This window comes from Panthera pardus, unplaced genomic scaffold (genome assembly GCF_024362965.1).
Source record: "Panthera pardus isolate Hobbes unplaced genomic scaffold, ASM2436296v1 HiC_scaffold_2, whole genome shotgun sequence".
Taxonomy (NCBI): Eukaryota; Metazoa; Chordata; class Mammalia; order Carnivora; family Felidae; genus Panthera; species Panthera pardus.
Window position 1 is genome coordinate 85,496,761 of NW_026526765.1, and position 14,008 is coordinate 85,510,768.

The 14,008-nt window shown below is 41.4% G+C and overlaps 1 long non-coding RNA gene across 1 annotated transcript; it reads left to right on the forward strand.

The window, feature by feature from the left end:
• The first annotated feature begins 4,730 nt into the window (after positions 1–4,730).
• LOC128778361 (uncharacterized) lies at positions 4,731–6,455 on the forward strand. Its single transcript, XR_008423960.1, has 3 exons — positions 4,731–4,851; positions 5,176–5,251; positions 6,427–6,455. It is a non-coding gene; the product is annotated as an uncharacterized LOC128778361 (long non-coding RNA).
• The last annotated feature ends 7,553 nt before the right edge of the window (positions 6,456–14,008 follow it).

The window sequence follows — 14,008 nt, forward strand, 5'->3', positions numbered from 1 at the left end:
AGGGTCCGAGTCTTGATTTTGGCTCTGGTCATGATCCCATGGTTATGGGATGGAGACCCACACTGGGCTCTGTGCTGAGCCTGCTTAGGATTCTTTCTGTTTCTCTCCCACTGCCCCTCCTCCCCAGCTGGTGTGTGTGCACTCTCTAATTTAAAAAAAAAAAAAAAAAAAAAAGTGCTTCTGACCATGCTCTGACCATGAGCTTAGAGAAAGACATTTTCTAGGACTGAAACCTCCACCTCAGAACTTTAAACCAACGAAGGTGTCAAACACTTTTTCTTCTAACTCTCTCATAACTGAGAACGAACTGATAAGGAGAATCTTATAGAAATTCCACCCTAATTCATAATGCCTAACTTTTCTCATCTTTTATTATACACAGTAAAAGTAACCAGAAAAAGTAATTTTTGAACAGCATCAAGAGGGTAAATTCCTATTTCAGATTTGATTTTATTTTTTAAAAAAATTTTGCTTATTTATTTTTGAGAGAGAGAGACACAGAGTGTGAGTGGGGGAGGGGCAGAGAGAGAGGGAGACAGAATCCAAAGAAGGTTCCAGGCTCTGAGCTGCCAGCACAGAGCCCGATGCAGGGCTCAAACTCACCAACCATTGAGATCATGACCTGAGCTGAAGACGGACACTTAACCGAATGAGCCACCCAGGCATCCTTCAGATTTTATTTTTTAATCTGAAAAGTTAACTTTAATTTCTACAATTATTAAAAAAAAAAAAAAGATAAATATCTCCCCACCTGCCATTTCCAAAGATCCATAGATAAGGTATTACTTAAGATTTACCTATCATGACCTCCTTTTGCAAATCTCCTACAACCTACAAATTTTTTAACAATCATGATAGGCACTGTTTCTTGTTAGAAACCCTAGTTATACCTCAGCAAACCCTTTAACAACCAACCAACAAAGCTTGGTGGTAGAAATAAGTGTAATATCTGGAGTACTTTCGTTAGCCTTTGCTAACTTTTAAGAGTATGATGACTTTTTTCTTACGCTATTTCACGAAGAGCAATCCAAAACATTTAATTATTCCACAGAGACCTCATTTTCAGTTCCTTAAGAATCCCTTCTGGTCCCTCTCTGAATCTCCCTAGATCCTCTAGGGGCTATTTTATGGATTATTGGAATAGTCTGCTCAGTGCTAAGAATTTAAAGATCTATTATCTTTCATTTACTCATTCCTTCAACAACTACGGGTCAGGACTATGAGCAGCACTGGTGTTAGATAAAGGCAGTGTCCAGCTCTAGCAGAGACTAGCTGACTGCTCAGCTCACCAAGTCATTTGCTCTTTGCCCAGATACAGACCTAGACCACTTTCCCAGCCTCTCTATTTAGGTGTGGCCCCGTGTCTGAGCCCCATGGCTTAGGGGAGTAGGGCATAAGTCCTATATGACAGTAGCAGACCCGATCTGCCACACTTCCTTCCCCTTTTTCTTTCTTCTTCTTTTTTTTTAATGTTTATTTATTTATGAGAGAGGGAGAGAGAGACAAACAGAGCACCAGTAGGGAAAGGGCAGAGAGAGAGAGAGAGGGAGAGAGAGAGACAGAATCTGAAGCAGGCTCCAGGCCCTGAGCTGTCAGCACAGAAACCGACATGGGGCTCAAACCCACAAACCATGAAATCATGTCTTGAGCCGAAATCAGAAGCCTAACCAACTGAGCTACCCAGGTGCCCTCTTTCCCTTTACAAAGTAAACATTTACTGAAACTGGCTAAACCACCAGATGGAACTTGAGACCCCAACTTGTGCTTGGAGTAGAGTCACCTGACAATCAGAAACGTCTCTTTTGGACTTCACTGAGGCAAGAAATAAATCTCTACTGCATTTAGCTACTTAGATGTAGGAGTTTATCTCCTATGCTAGCTACTAGTGCCCTAAAACACTGCAGTAAAAATCAAATGGGAAACTATCTTTAGTAAGCAGTATACAGTACAGTGCTTTGGTAGTGGTGAAATGTGCTATAATCCAAGTTCAGAAGATGGCCTGGGAGTCAGGCATACAGGAGATGACATCTGAATTAAATTTTGAAGGCTAAGTGTCAAGCAAGCTAAGCAGGGAAAGGGTATTCAAGGCAGAATTTCAGGTACAAAAGCTCCCAAGCAGGAAAGAGCAATGTCAAAAGATTAGAAATTTGGGAAGCGTTTACTTTAAGGAGGATGTTGGAGATATGAGCCTAGAGAGGTATACAGAGGCAAACTAATGGGGAAGGAATAGACATCTAGCAGGCAAAGAACAGGTGGGCAGAGGGCATTCTGGGCAGGAAAACAGAATGTATGAGACCCAGAGTTATTAAAGAGCACAGTGATCTCTGGAAGTTAAACACAAATTAGCAGAAAAATAAGACAGGTGGGACAATGAGAATGGAGTAGAAGTTAAGACCTTTGTTCTCCTTCCCTTGATTCTGAAGACAGTATAGCACTAAAGAGTCTTAAGCAGGGGTAATGGAACATATTTTCTCTTTATAAATATTACTCTGGTCAGAAGTCATGTGGAAAACAGATGAGGTTTTATGTAGTCTTTTAACCAAACAGTGCTGGTGGAGGGGTCTCCTACCAAAAATGTTATTGTGATGACACTGAATTCAACCTTAACATTTGATGACAGATAAGTTTTAATGCTAATAGATCATCATAAGGATGTGCCAGATTAGGAAAGACTAGAAGCAGGGAGACACATTAGGAGGCTCTCAAGATTGTCTAGGACACTGATGGTGAGAGTCTGAGCTAAAGTGGAGCCAGAAGAAATAAAGAAGAGAGCAAGCATATGAGAAACACCGGGCTCTGTGCTAACAGCAAGGAGCCTGGAGCCTGCTTCAAATTCTGTGTCCCCCTCTCTCTCTGCCCTTCCCCTGCTCACACTCTATCTCTCTCTAAAATAAATAAACATTAAAAAAATTTTTTTTTAATTTGAGAAATCAAAGAGGGGTACACAAACATCAGAGATGACTTGGGTTATCTTGGATGAGTAGAGACATGGTAATGCTAGTCACCCAAGAGGGGCACAACATAGAAGAAAAATTGGGAGGAAAAAAAAGTTTGGTTTTGGGAATGCTGATACTGAGGAGACCAAGGTACATCCAAGTGGAAATGGTGAGTCTTCATTTGGAAAGAAATATAGGCTCAGGTTGGCAAAGATCAGAAAAGGGGATAAATTGCATTGTTTCATCAATGTATAGAGGTCCCAGTAGAAGCCTGAATGAAAGCAACAGAGATTGTTCAGTGTTCGTAGAAAGGAGGGCCAGGTATGGAAGCTTAGGGGCCACTTCCATTTCAGCATCCAACCAACTAAAAAAAGAGATGGGCGGAGTAGGAGGAAAGCACTTCTGAAGCAATGTCCCAAGTCCAGAACGGTACAATCATAACATGCAACCAAGCATGTAAAATACTTCAACAGTCAGACCCAGAGACTTCTATATTGGTGATACACAAGATCTTGGAGACCTCCTGGGTAAAAGTTTAGTGGAATTGTGTCAAGAATGAAAGCCAGGTTATGGTGAATGTGGGGAAGGCAATGATGTGAAACCAGCAAATGTCACTATTCTTTTTAGAAATTTTGCAAAATGGCGGGAGATGGAAAGAAATGTAGGATGTAGGAAAGACTTTCCTAGGAAGAAACATGAAAATGTCCATAAACATGGGGGATGGTTGTGATGAAGGGGAAGACACTGAAGATGAAAAAGCCTGGGGAGAATGATAGCTATGGTTGTGCTGAGCATGGCTGGTGTAGAGACTTGTCAGATCACTGTGTTGTACACCTAAAACTAATGTAACACCATGGATCACCTATTCCTCAAAAGAAATTCAATCAATCTTTAGAAGGGAAAAAAAAAAAAAAACAGCCTGAGGATAACAGGCACCAATAGGATCCAATAGGATCCAGTAGGATCACTAGTATCACTAGTACCTAGAAAGAGAGATGTAAACACAACAAAGGTATTAAGCACTGATTGACTGGATACATGGGACTCATCTGAAAACCAACAACACCTTTTTAGACAATCTGTGGATACATGCTGTTTCAGTCCTACTTTCCAACTAGTTCTCTTTAGAACTTTCTTATAATTTGTAATTTAAATGAAGTATTTTGTATTCCAATGCCACTAACTTTGTGCCATTTCAATTGAGTCAATAAAAAAAAAAAACTTTTTCTATTTTGTCTTTACTTCTCTATGTTTAAATCAGGTTATCTGCTACTTATCTGCTTTGCTCAAGTAGACATTTAATAAAATGGGTGTTCTTCTAGTTTTGAATGTTTCATGGAACAAAAGGTGACAAAGGGATCTAGAGTCAGAGAATACAAACTGGAGTCTAGTTTTATCTTACACTAAATGTAAACAGGTTTAGTATTTGCATCATAGGAATTATAAATAAACTTCCTTATTGGACTATTATGAGATAACATCAGTTAAAAAGTCTGTACAAATATAGACTTCCACAATTCAAAAAAAAAATAATGTGATAATAATGTGGAAATGTTGGGGTTTGGAGCAAACGGTCAAGAAAGAATTCTTGAGATTTCTTTGGTGCAAAAAGGTAGTTTTATTAAAGCACAGGGATAGGACCTGTGGGCAGATAGAGCTGCCTTGGGGTTTTGTTTTGGTTTTGGTTTGTTTTTAATGTTTATTCATTTTTGAGAGAGAAAGAGAAAGATCATGAGTGGGGGAAGGGCAGAGAGAGAGGGAGACACAGAATCTGAAGCAGGTTCCAGGCTCTGAGCTGTTAACACAGAGACCGACTCGGGGCTCAAATCCACAAACTGTGAGATCGGGACCTGAGCCGAAGCTGGATACTTAACCAACTGAGCCACCCAGGGGCCCAGCACTGGAGTTTTAACAGGTGACTAATTACACACTTTTAGGTTGGGAGGGGGTTAGGAATGGAGTCAGTCTCTAAGTAATCTTGGAAGCAAGATTCCCAGGACCTTGAGGGGGGTAGCTCTTGTTACAAAAAAGTCATTTATTACTATCTAATAAAACCTTAGTCATGAGACCCTTCAGATGTGTATCAATGAGCTATATGCTTTGGGGATGATTGCCAACATAGACCTTGAGGGGTTGAGATAAAGTAAGTTTCCAAAGTAATTGTTATATGTTAAAAAAGACTTACAGGATCCTGGAGGGTCAGGATAATGTTAAGCTAAGATTGCCTTTCGTCCCTTAGCAAAGTGTCATCATCAAAACAGCTGAGCTCACAGAAGAAGGTCACTCTGCCTGCCTCAAGGACTTGTCAATGGGCTGTAAGTAGCAAGGAAATTTAATCTTTTCCTTTGCCTTTGTTTCCCACATCAATAATTCCCTTAAAGAATAAAATAACATCATGTCTACAGATATATATTTCACTCAGTAAACAAAAAAAAATCAACCACCAAAGTTAAGTGAGATTGAAAAAAACCTTCCTTTGAGGTTCTCCAAGGGGATTATTGATTTCTGAGAACATATAAGGAAGGTATGTTTTGGACAAATAGCCCCTATCATTCAGAATGAAATATTGACGGTAAGCATTTAAAGCATAAAGATAAAAATGGACACAATGATCGAAAGGAATTAAGCATATTTGTGGCTTGGCATTTTATATTAATTTTTTATACATAAAAATTTAAATTTTTGTTAACATTTATTCATTTTTGAGAGACAGAGAGACACAGAGCATGAGTGGGGGAAGGGCCAAGAGAGTGGGAGACACAGAAACCAAAGCAGCCTCCAGCCTCCAAGCTATCAGCACAGAGCCCAACGTGGGGCTCAAACCCACAAACCATGAGATGATGACCTGAACCGAAGTTGGATGCTTAACCAACTGAGCCACCCAGGCACCCCTATAGTGGATTTTGTTTCCAATTTGCTGTTGGTATTTTGCTCTTTTTGAGTTGCCTTTGTTACATACTATGTGCTGCTTGTATATTATTATCTTTGAGAAATTATCATATAAAGTAAGGATTTTTAAAATTAATTTATGTTTTTTAGTCATCCCTACACCCACTGTGGGGCTTGAACTCATGACCTGGAGATCAAGAATTGCATGGTCTTCCAACTGAGCCAGGCAGGTGCCCCTAAAGTAAGGTTTTTTGATGAGAAAATAAGCTCTTGATTTTTAAAATAATTATAAGCCATTCTAAGGCCTAACGATATATGGAGACATTGAGCCTTACATTTATCAGCTTTGAAGAGTTACCGCCCACTTGTTGGTATGAGCACTGGGTGTTGTATGTAAGCAATGAACCATGGAATCTACCCCCAAAACCAAGAGTACAGGGTACACACTGTATGTTAGCCAATTTGAAAATAAATTATATTTAAAAAAAAAATGAAGAGTTAGCACCCAACATGAGCAAACCCCAAGAGAAAATCTTCTTTAGACTCACGTAACCATTTACTGTTTTTATTTTCTTTTCTTTTGTTCTTTTGTTTTATTCAGTGCTATGCTTTTGACTCTACTTGAAGATTCTTCAGGTAAGTCCAACCCACAATGGTATTCTTAGATTTTGAATTTCTTTGTTAGAACCACTGTTATTTAACCGTTTCATTCATTGACTATTTTACCCTTGACTCTAATAGAATCTCCTATGAATGTCACGTATACTCTTTTGGTGTTTCCCACAATTTTCATCCCACTGCTTCGTGTGTATGGTCAATAATGCATTTAACTGCAAGCATTTAACTGAGTTTTCCTGCCCATTAGTCCAAGCCTTAACATCACTACTAATTGAGCATGGTAAGACTACTACTTCATCAGTTTGGCCCACCACCCAGGGACAGTGCTGGAATACCAATTCTGTAAGGCAGCCAGAAGACTGGTCCATAGTAGTCAGGATCACCAGTGCTGGGAAGGACAGCACACAGACTAAAAAATCTCAGTGATTTAATATAACCAAGATACATATTTCTCTTTTCCTTGCTGGTCTCATATATATGTGATCACTTCTACCATCTTGTTGTTATACCACCACAACAAGACAGGGAACAGGCTGGGAATCTTAAGGGGCCAGGCCTGGAGGTGACCATGGTCCTTTGCCCTCATCCTATGTGCAGAGCTAGTCACATGGCCCAGACCTGTCAGGGAGGCTGGGGAATGTGGAAAGCATACAGATATTTTGTTAAGCACTATTGATTGTCTCTGGTCATCTAGTCTAAACCTCTTCTTTGTTTTTTTTTTCAACTAAAATTGAAAAAAACTTGACCATCTCTGTCATTGTCACTCCTTAAGTCTGAGCAGCATTAGGAAAGTTTACTTTCCATCTCAGTGGGTTCCTTGAACAAACAGTTTGGGAAGTAACAGAGACACAGTAATGCAGGGGTGCAATCACGAGTTCACAACAGTGTTAGGCTGCAACTGGGACTCTGAATTTTAGGGCTTTTTCGAGTTTTGTGGAGATTTCACTAGGCGAGCAAAGGTTGGGGTAGCAGTCTCTATTTGGAGCTACTTGTCAGCTTCTCAGCTACTTCTGATAATGACCACTGTAGGTTCAGGTGACCAATGAATGCGTGCCGCAGGCTTAATAACCTCTCACTCTCATAGTCAAGGGGGCCACTTTGATGCAGCCCTGGGAAAGTAATTCAAAATTGGCTATGATTCACTTAATATGGCGGGGGTAGGACGCTTTTCTTCAGTGATCCAGATTGAGAAATAAAACAGGACAGGTTCAAACATCCAACAAAAAATGGGTTGTTGTTGTGTTTTCAGGCCTCTGCATTCCTCAGAAGGAAAAATAGACACTAACGCACTGCTGTGAAACAGATAACCTAGGAATAGTCTAGCATGCTTGCAGTTTTGCTTCACTGGAAAATTTAAATAATTTAAAGTTAACTGATTTGATTTTTCAGTCTGATTTAGACCCACTCTGTTACACAGTCCCAGACTGGGACAGGCAGCTGGCACTTGTTTGTGCGATCACTCTCCAGACAGTAATAACTGTCACCGTATTACCTTTCACTCACAGCAGTTATCTCCAAGGAGCTCCAGCACCAAAATTCCGTTTGACGCGTAGAAATACGGACCTTTCGTGTGCTCAGTGTAGTGAGAAGCAATTGCAACATAACTGTGATGACAGGCAACCATTTTACGACATTGCACTATGGCTGCAATGGCGATCATAGGCTACCACTCATCAATAGATTTTTCTGGCTTGGAGGGATCTATTAAATACCAGCAGATGGAGTTGTGAGCGTCCTTGGAGAACTAATTCCACAACCTGTGGAAATGCTCTCCTCCCGTTTATGGCTTGGTCTTTTTTGGAGACAGAAAACAAGTGTGATAGGGAAACTGAAAGACGGGAAAGGAGCTGCCAGAGCCTAGAAGATGTTCTCCTGTCTTCACTGTTCCAAGAGCTCAAGCTTAGTCAAAACCCCAGTGCTCTTGCCAGGGAAACCCTCTACTTTGATCACACTGGAAATCAGAACTCTGCCCAGATTACTTACTCAGCAAGGAATAGGCCCTACCAACCTCCACAGGTCATTTTTTGCTTTTGGACTCTACTGGTCTTCTCAGGTTGCCATAAGAAATACCACAGACGGGGCGCCTGGGTGGCTCAGTCGGTTGAGCGGCCGACTTCGGCTCAGGTCACGATCTCGAGGTCCGTGAGTTTGAGCCCCGCGTCGGGCTCTGGGCTGATGGCTCGGAGCCTGGAGCCTGCTTCTGATTCTGTGTGTCTCCCTCTCTCTCTGCCCCTCCCCCGTTTATGTTCTGTCTCTCTCTGTCTCAAAAATAAATAAAACGTTAAAAAAAAATTAAAAAAAAAAAAAAAAAGAAATACCACAGACAAGTCAGCCTAGAGAGCATAGATTTTTCGTACAGTTCTAGAGGCTGGAAGTCTGAAATCATGGTGCCGGTATGATCAGGATTTGGATGAGGACCCTCTTCCTGCCTTGCCGATGGCTTCCTTCAGACCATGTCTTCACACTAGAGACAAAGAGCAAACTCTCTGGTATTTATTCTTATAAGGGCTCTAAATCCTAATTCTTATAAACGCTCTACCTTCACGACCTCATCTGCACCTAATTACTCCACAAAGTCCCATCTCCAAAGAGCATCACAGTGGGGGCCAGGGCTTCAACATGTACATTTTGGGTAGGACGTTAGTTTAGCCCATAGCACTAAAGTAGGAACAGGAGGATTCTAGTAGTATCTTGATGGATCTCCCTGTTCCTCACTAGATTCTACAAGCTCAACAGGTTTTTGAAAAATGGTAATCATATAACATCGCTCCCTATACAAAATCCTCTAATGACCTCCCACCATACTTAGAGAAACTATTCCATGGACTCTAAGGTTCCATATGATTCACACCCTTCTTTCTTCTAGTTCCTTCTTTGTTGACTTCACACCTGCCATACCAGGTCTCTCACTGTTCCCCAAGCATACGATGCTCACTTCTCCTTCAGGAACTTTGCAGTTGCTATCTCCCTGGTCGGGAGCACTTTTCCAGATCTTTGAATGGCTTGTTCTCGGTCTTTATTTTCACCTTAACTATCACCTTCTTGAGACACTCCTCTTTCTCCTGTTCTCTCTACCTGTATGTTCTGGTTCATGTAAGTACCATATCTTCAAAGGGCTTCATATATGAAACTTCACCTATTTTCTCTTTATAGTCTCAGTAACTAGAGCACTGCTCAGCATAGAATAGGTACTAAATTAGCATTCATCACAACAAGTAAATTGACACACATGTCAGGGACTGCCTTGTATATACTGTCATCCTAATCCTCTCTTTTGATCTCCAGCCCTGTATACCTGCTTCCTTGATGTCCCACATTCACCATTTTATAGACATCTCAAATTAAAAGTTTTCAAAATTGATCACTCTATCCCTTAAAACCTACATCTTCTCCTATGTCCCTCTTCACATAGTGATCCAAGGAAAGTCTGGGCATCATCTTTAATTTTTTCCTCTTCCTCTCCTCCTTGCATGCAGTCAGTAATCAATCCAATTATTCTATTTCTGAAACACGTCACGCCTCTTTTCCTCCTCGCCCCATCTCTATCACGGTCACTTGTCCAAAATGCCACCATCTCTTGCTGGGAGCACAGCATCCTGCAACAAGTCTTCCCACTTTCATTCTTGGCACTGTCTCCCCCTGTCTATTTCCCACACAGCAGCCAGGGGTGCCTGGGTGGCTCAGTCGGTTAAGCGTCTAATTGTGGCTCAGGTCATGATCTTTAAGTTTGTGAGTTCGAGCCCCACGTCGGGCTCTGTGCTGACAGCTTGGAGCCTGGAGCCTGCTGCAGATCCTGTGTCTCCCTCTCTCTCTCTGTCCCTACCCCTCTCACACTCTGTCTCTCAAAGATGAATAAATGTTAAAAAAATAAATAAAAAATAAAATAAACAGCAGCCAGAGTGATGCAGGGCATTTATTTTAATAGCAACAGGTAATATGCTACTAACGGCTACTCTTTGGGCACCTGAAGACAAACCAAACCAAACCAAACCAAACATGAGTTTGGCCCCCTCAAAGACTAAAAATGCAAATCTGTACATGTAACTACTCTATATTAAAAGTTTAAAGGGGCCCATGGGTGGCCCAGTCAGTTAAGCATCCACCTCTTGATTTCAGCTCAGGTCATGACCTCCCGGTTGGTGAGATCAAGCCCCAGATCAGACTCTGTGCTGAGACTATAGAGCCTGCTTGGGATTCTCTCTCTCTCTCTCTCTCTCTCTCTCTCTGTCCCTCCCCTGCTCGCATGCATGTGTGCGCTCTCTCTCAAAATAAATAAATAAACATTAAAAAAAAAAAAAAAGGCTTAATAAGCACTCTCACCACCCTTAGAATAAAAGCCAGTGTCTTCACCAGGCCATGAGTACCTGTGTGATCTGGCCTGTCAATTTCTCTCCTCATAGCTTGTACAGCCCTCCCCCTGCCTCTCTTAGCTCTGGCTGCAATGGCCTCGCAGCCCTTTGAAACTGCCTGCCACCTGCTTTTCCCCTTCGGAGTTTTCATGCAGGATCTTCCCTGCCTGGGAAGGGATTTCCTCCACTCTCATCTTAAATAAGTAATCTCTGCTTCTCCTAGGACTCAACTGAAATGTCACTCTTCAATGATGACTCCCGTAAAGCACCTGTTCAAATCTGGGCCCCTCTTGTTAAACTCTCTTCACAGCACTTCCATCTGGTTTTAACATAGTTGGTAATTACAGATTTATCTGGAACTCCTCAATAGCTGCTTCTGCCATTATATTGAAAGCTCCAGGAGCTCAGAAGTCATGATCTGCTGCTTGTTTGTTTTTTTAATGTTTATTTATTTTTGAGAGAGAGACAAAGTACGAGACTGGAAGGGACAGAGAGAGAGGGGACAGAAGATCTTAAGTGGGCTCCGTGCTGAGAGCAGAAAGCCCCACACAGGGCTCAAACTCATGAATCGTGAGACCATGACCTGAGGCCAAGTCAGACTCCTAACCAACTGGGCCACCCAGATGCCCCTATGGTCTGTTTTTTTTACCTGCCTTTTCTTCAGAGGCTAAGTTTAATACCAGGTACACAGTGAGCATTCAATAAATATTTATTATCGTAACCCAAATAAGTGGAACACTCTTTTTCACCCCCACAAGTACCCAATGACCTTTTATCTCTTGGCCCTTGAGTGGCCAAAAATAAAATGCACCAGCAGGTTACTACAATGTAGGATATCCCAAGTAACTGGGGAAAGAAGTAGTATTTTAACCATGGTTTTCAGCGAACTTGTTTAGTCTTTTGCTCAAGAACAGAGGTTTTGGGGTCCCTGGGTGGCTCAGGTGGTTGACTGTCCAACTTCAGATCAGGTCATGATCTCACGGTTTGTGAGTTTGAGCCCAGCATCAGGCTCTGTGCTGACAACTCAGAGCCTGGAGCCTGCTTCGGGTTCTGTCTTCCTCTCAATCTGCCCCTCCCCTGCTCACACTCTCTCAAATATAAATATTAAAAAAATTAAAAACAAAAGAGAATTAAAAAGTTTTCTGTAAATAGTGGAAAGAATCATGTTTTCTGGTAAGGAACTTACATTTGGTATTTATTTGTCTTCTATTATTTGTAAAGCATACCTTTAAATCTATTTTTCATGATAAACTGACAATTTATTAATCAAAGTATTGGGATTTTATAATTAAAGTGAAATTCTGCTACACAAAAAAAGTGTGAAGACACATGTGTTCTATCCAGTGATTGAGTTATTCTTAACTAAAATTACTCTGCCATATTTAACATAGGACTTAGCGTAGATTTTTTTTCCCTAAAGTTTTACTTAAATAATTTCTATACCCAATGTGGGGCTTGAACTCATCAGAGCAAAAGTCACATGCTCTTCTGACTGACCTAGCCAGGAGCCCCACTGACATAGATTTTTAAAGTCCAAAATACTATTTTTTTTAACAATAACAATTATTATTATTACTAACAACCACAAAAGGCCGCACCTCTAAATCCAGGTATTTTTAATGGAAATACAAAGGATGAAGTAGTCATCATAATAGGATGCTATTTTGGGATCAGGCCGGAAGCCATCGGCTATAACTGATTAAATCAAGCAGAGGGCAAAAACCAAGATATCTCAGTCAAGGCTGGCAATCTAGACAGGGCCCATGGGCTAATTTTCTGTTTTTAAGTGGCTGAAAAGTAACCAGTAGAAAATATTTTATGATATGTAAAAAAAACTGAATCAAATGCAAATTTCACACAACCATGCCTATGAGCTTACACAGTGTCTAGATGTACTTTCACACTGTGATGGCAAAGTTAAGTAGCTGCAACAGAGACTTCTCAAGAGGTTTTGACTGTAACCTCAATAGTTTTACATGGACCACTGTATATTCGCAGACACATAGCTGTAAAGCTTCACCAGACAGTATTCACACTGCTACAATGTGCTCTACTGTGTTCTGTTCAATTCTATTTCACTTAAACCATATTTATAATGTTTCCGATTCTGACTCACTAATGATAGCTACTCATAGTTTAAAAAAAATTAATTTGGGTTTATTTTCTCAATCCTGGTTATGTAATAAATCACTTAGGAAGCTCTTGAAAAAATGCTAGGCCAGTCAAATCAAAATCTCTGGGCACCTGGGTATCACTCTTCAAAAACAGCAAGCAAATTAACAGCCCCTCTGGCTGACCCTAAGGAGCCTGGGCTGAACACTAATCCCCTTGCTATTCAAAGCAGGGGTCTTCAGAGGAGCGGCATCAACACCTGGCAGTTTCCTAGAAACTCATAATCTCAGGACCCAACCCAGACCTACTAAATCAGGTTCTACTTTTTAACAAGATCCCCAGATAATGACATGCCTGTTGAAGTGTGAGAAGCACGGATCTAAACCAAGAAACAGTTTTTGATTAAGCACTGCAGCATTAGATTATGCTCTCCTCTTTGGGAAAGGAAAATTGCGTATTTGCCTCCGGTTATTATTGAATTTGGACCGGCAAGGGCAAAATGTGAAATGGCAGAAATAAAATGTGCCCAGAGGGAAAAGCTGTTTCATGTGTGGGAGTTTCTACCTGTAGAAGGCCATCCCACTCCAAAAAAGAGGGGGAGTGGAGCTGGAATCCAAGACTGTAACATGAGTGACCTTGATGTGCCAAGCCCAACCAGACCTCCAAGTGGGGTCCAAGCATATGGCAGCCTTGCCCTCCTCCCCTCCTGCTGCTGCAGCCAGACCCATTATACAGTTTCTCTATTCCAACCTTTGCACCTAGGCCAGAACCAGACTGGCTTCTAGGAATCAGAGGACAGGCTCTGCTACTGTCCACTTGATCCGAAACATCCGTGTTTTAGAAACCAAAGCTCTCTGGTGCGTTTCATCCCAGTAAGAGCAAAGGAGGAGGTTCTGAGTTTGCTCTGGTTGCCGAATAGGAGGCTTCCCAGGGACACAGTTGAGTCACAGAGGAGCCACGGAGGGGTGAGGTCTCCAGCAACCTACACAAACTCCTTGGCAACTGGAACCTTGGGCGGAAAGTTTTCCCTCTGTAATTTCCTCAGGCCTCTTCCACAGTTTCAACTATTTGTGTTCTCACAGCATTTCCAAATGCTGGTTTTAC